The sequence below is a fragment of the Bidens hawaiensis genome, unplaced genomic scaffold, assembly GCF_021521415.1.
Source record: "Bidens hawaiensis isolate Kalapana, Puna unplaced genomic scaffold, B.hawaiensis_p1.1 tig00071919_1, whole genome shotgun sequence".
NCBI lineage: Eukaryota > Viridiplantae > Streptophyta > Magnoliopsida > Asterales > Asteraceae > Bidens > Bidens hawaiensis.
In genome coordinates, this window is record NW_027502581.1 from 20,018 (window position 1) to 25,488 (window position 5,471).

Genomic DNA, 5,471 nt, shown 5'->3' on the forward strand with positions numbered 1-5,471 from the left:
CAGCAAAACCTATGTGCCACCACGTGGTTATAACCAATGAAAAAGCACCAGGTGTCCCAAAGGACACGTGGCGCAAAGCTACTGGAAGAGGCCAACAAAGCCCTAATTGGGTCTGAGCCCAATCATTGGAAACCCTAGCACTATAAATACAGCATCAACTCCACAAGGAGAGGGCACAGGATATCACATCCAACATCATAACACACAGTCACATACAATCACAGAGTATTCAGCTATTAAGCAATATACTCCAAATTCCTTACTCTCACATATTATTATCTTCTCCCACAAATACTTATTCTCACACCGGAGGGTTACCTCAAAGAGGATCCCTCTGTCCCTTTCTGAGGGGTAAGTTTACGGTGCTGTTCATTTTGTAGGTGGAAGAACCCAGATCCAAGAGAAACCATCGGTGAAATAGCATAATCACACCCGAGGAAAGTAGATCGTCTACCAGTGAGTCGATCCACGTTTCTTCATTGGCGCCATCCACTGTTACAACGGCAACAAGATCTCATCAGATCTCTAAACAAAAAACCAAATTTTCACCATGGTTTCTGGCGTTCGTAACGTTGATCAAGTTCTGGAGGATATTGAACGTGAGGATGTTAATGAGGGACAACAGTTTCTGAGGGCGCCGCGTGATTCTACGCGCGCCACCAGTAACCGTCCTTTCATCACAACTCCTCATGGCCAGACTGAAACTCCTCCAGACGATCTTACGTTACAAAATCTTGCCGGCGCGAAACAAAAAGGACCAATGGGTCCAGAAGATGAAACTAATGACCCCAAAGAATGGCTCATAAGCGAGCAACGGCGCCTAATGGACAAGTACAATGAGCTGGTCAAACACAAAGCACAAAAGCAAGCGTTTGATAAGCAAACTGTTCATGGAACAAAAAGGGCGCGCGCGCCGGAAGAAGGACATTCTGTTCACACTGCACACACTGAGTTCAGTGATGAAGAAGTGCACAGCATGAGGAAGACGCGAGATACTCATGCAGGAGGCTCACAGCTCCGCGCGCACGTGAACATGGCGCCTGGAGCCAGAGCCGATCTGGATCTGCAAATACCGTACAGCCCACCAGTTAGAGGGCAAGTGGACGTAACCACACCGTACAGACCAGCCATCTTGGTGAAACATTCAAAGTTCACTGAGCGCATCGCGAAGGCTCCCATCCAGCACAAAACCAAGATGCCAAGTGGTTTGGGCAAATATGACGGCACAACAAATCCAGACGATTTCTTGCAAGGTTTTTACAACACGGGAAACCTAGAGAGCTGGACGATGCCAACATGGTGTCACATGTTTGCTCGCTGCCTCACGGGCGCGGCGCGTGTCTGGTTGGAGAGCTTGCCGACTGGGCAAATCGATGGGTTCGAGGAACTATTGGAAAAGTTCCAAGCCCACTTCGTACAGCAGCGCAGACACACGCGCGACCCTGATGACATCATGCACTGCGTGCGCAGGAATGATGAAACGATTGAAGACTACATAACACGTTTCAATCAGGAGTCTCTGGCAATCGGAGGTATAACTGAGCAACTCCTGCGCGTGGCCTTTATACAAGGCGCGCGCAGTGATCAACTCCGCCGAGCTCTCGTAAGCAGAGATGGCATGCCCACCACTTGGGCCAAACTAATGGAAGCATCGCGAGTCTTCGCGAGAAATGAAAAACAAATTGCCCAGGATAGGGCAAGAGAAAGAGCGCATCAAGCTGAGTCACCGCGCAGCAACGAAAAACGGGGCAAACAGAACTCTGTATGGTCCAGGTTGCAATCAACCAGTTTTTCTTCCGCAGAAAAGCAGGCACAACCAAGCTCACCCCAGCCCCAAAAAGACATTCGTAATCGCGGGGAGGGTGACAAGAGGGAGGGCGGCAGAGATCCTAGCAGACCTCTGCCAAGAATATGGACTCCCCTCACTAAAACGCCTTCACAGGTGTTAAGCACTGAGAATGTCCAATTCAAAAGCCCCAAGCCACTACACTACAAGGGACCATCAGACAGTGGCAAGTACTGTGAATTTCACAAGTCCACAGGGCACAACACTGATGCATGCCACCACTTGAAGGATGCAATTGAAAAGGACGTGAAATCAGGCAAGCTGGCTCACCTGGTAAAAAACTCAAGACCAGAAAATGAGCAATCAGGAGCCTCGGCCAGCAAAAAGTATAAAAGAATCTGTGTAGCCGAGGGAGGAAGGCAAGGGCAAACATCAAGAAATAGAAGCGCGCAAATCCAAGGAGATTGGCGCGAACAACAAGTCATCTTCCCAAGAATCAGGGGAGGCCCTTCCATCAGCAGCCCTCTTGTCATCACTACACACATTGCTCATTATGAAGTGTCAAAAGTTCTGGTGGACACGGGCAGCGAATCAGACATCATGTATGAGCAATGTTTCAGGAAACTGGATCCGGCAGACCAAGCAAGGCTTGAGATTGTGAATGCCCCGATCTCGGGTGTTTTAAATGAAATCATTCATCCCCTAGGTCAAATACAATTTGAACTAACCATGGGGGATGAGAAACACAAACGAGCCGAAGTTGTTAACTTCCTGGTCTTGCCCACCACTTCTTGCCACAATATGATCTTGGGTAGGGAAACGATTGCCCAATTCAACGCCATACCGTCGCCAGCGCACGGCGCATTGGGGTTCCCAACACAAACAGGTGTAACTTTTGTATACCGAGATCATTTGTGCGCAGTGACAAGTACTCCGCGGGAAGGGAGGATGAAACTTCCAATGGCAGACAACGCGCCAGAGGAATGGATTCTCAACCCAAAATTCCCGGAGCAAACAATCACAATTGGCGCTACGATATCAGACGACACGAGGTTGAGAATGAAAAGATTGCTCACAGCATATATGTCGGTCTTCGCGTGGCAACACTCTGATATGACTGGGGTTCCGCTAGACCTGGCGCAACATTCTCTCAACACCTTCAAGTTTGTAGAGCCAATTGCTCAAAAGAAGAGAGTCATGGTGGATGAGAAGGCGAGGGCCATGAATGAGCAGGTTGAGGATCTATTGCGCGCAAACATCATCCGCCCGATACGATACCAGACATGGGTAGCCAATCCTGTGATGGTAAAGAAAGGTAACGGGTCGTGGAGGATGTGCATTGACTTCAAGGACCTCAATAAAGCGTGCCCAAAAGATTGTTACCCCCTCCCAAACATCGACGCAAAGGTGGACTCCGTGGCGCCATTCAAGCTCAAATGTTTCCTGGATGCCTACAAGGGCTATCACCAGATTCAAATGGCACCACAAGACGAGGATAAGACCGCCTTCAGAACCGACAAAGGTGTTTTTTGTTACACAAAAATGCCCTTTGGTTTGAAGAATGCGGGAGCCACATACCAAAGACTTATGGATGCTATTTTCAGCGAGCAGATTGGAAGAAACCTCGAAGTCTATGTCGATGATTTGGTGATCAAAAGCAGGGAGGAAAAACAAATGCTCAAAGACATCGAAGAAACCCTTGGGCGCCTAAAGGAAGTTAACATGAAGCTCAATCCGAGCAAATGCACTTTCGGCGTACTAGAGGGAAAATTTCTAGGTGTAATGGTCACCAAGGATGGTTTCAAGGTGAACCCTGAGAAGGTGGAGGCCATCCTTGACATGCCCTCGCCATCCACCATGAAAGAAGTCCAGAAGCTGAATGGTAGATTGGTCTCAATCAACAGGTTCCTAGCGAACCATGCAAGCAAATCTACCCCATTTGTCAATACATTGAGGAACTGCTTAAAGAAAAGCCAGTTCAAATGGACTCCTGAGGCCGAGCAAGCTTTCAGTGAGATAAAAGAATGTTTGATAAATTTGCCCGCGCTCACAGCTCCACTTCCTGGTGAAACTTTGACATTGTACCTATCAGCAGGAGAGCGCGCCATCGGCGCAGTATTATTGGTGGATCGCAAGGGAATCCAAACGCCAATATACTATGTGAGTCGGGTGCTGATAGATCCTGAGACGCGCTACTCCATCATGGAAAAGTTAGTTTTGTCACTAACACACGCGTCGCGCAAGCTTCATAGATATTTCAATGGTCATCCCATTGAAGTTCTGACTGGTTACAACATCCAGCAAGTCTTGCGGCGCCCCGCGCTCTCGGGAAGGCTGACAAAGTGGGCGCTGGAATTAGGTGAGCACACGATCGCCTATAAGCCCCGTCCAGCAATAAAGGGACAAGTCTTGGCTGATTTCATTGCAGAGGTCCCTGAAGAAAAAATTGAAGAGGCTCAGCGCGAGGTAGACCCTCCGCGAGCCAATGATGAAGAAAATGTTTGGAGTTTGTTCACTGACGGAGCTTCAAACAACGAAGGGTCTAGCGCAGGTCTCAAGCTGGTGGATCCAGAGAATCATGAATATACTTACGCCATCAGGTTGGACTTCAAGAGCACCAACAATGAAGCTGAGTATGAAGCCTTGCTGGCTGGCCTCCGCATCGCGCACAAATTCGGAGTGAAAAAGCTAGAGGCACATGTTGATTCATACTTGGTAGCAGCACAGGTCAATGGCCTTTATGATGCCAAGGAGAACACCATGCCTCTGTATCTAGAGCAGGCGAAAAAGCTCATCGAGCAATTTGACTGCTTCAGAATCATTCATATTCCGCGCAGTGAAAACAAATCTGCTGACGCGCTGAGCAAGATGGCATCAACCAGCTTCGATCACTTCGGCAAAGATGTCAGGGTGGAAGTATTGAGCAACCCGTCGGTGGGAGCGAAGTCTGTCCTCGTAACTCATACAACCCCTTCATCATGGATAACTCCAGTAATGGAATTCTTAAAGGAAGGAAAAGTACCAGACGATCGCGCCCAGGCGAGGAAGATAAGACACAAGTCGCAGAACTATGAACTGCTTGATGGTACATATATCGACGCTCTTATCTGGGACCGCTCATGAAATGCCTAGATGCTGAGGAAGCAAGCAATGTGATCATAGAGATACACGAGGGAATCTGTGGAATACATGCTGGCCCGCGCATGGTGGTTACCAAGGCAATGAGCGCAGGTTACTATTGGCCAGGCATGTACTTGGACGCTTTAAAAGAAATCCAAAAATGCAAAGCATGTCAGAGCTATGCGCCAAACACCATGCGGCCAAAGAACAACTTGATTCCGGTGACCTCCGCATGGCCTTTCCACAAATGGGCAATCGATATTGTGGGTCCCCTACCGCAAGCGCAAGGGCGAGTAAAATTTTTGGTAGTGGCAGTAGACTATTTTACAAAATGGGTTGAAGCCAAGCCACTAGCAAAAATCACAGCCGAAGCGATGAAGCAGTTTATCTGGAGCCACATCATATGCCGTTTTGGCTTACCCATGGAAATTGTGAGCGATAATGGCAAACAATTCACTGACAAGAAGTTATCAAACTGGCTCAAGGAATTGCGCATCAACCAAATCTTCACTTCGGTATACCACCCTCAGGGGAATGGCCAAGTGGAGCGCGCGAATCAAAGTTT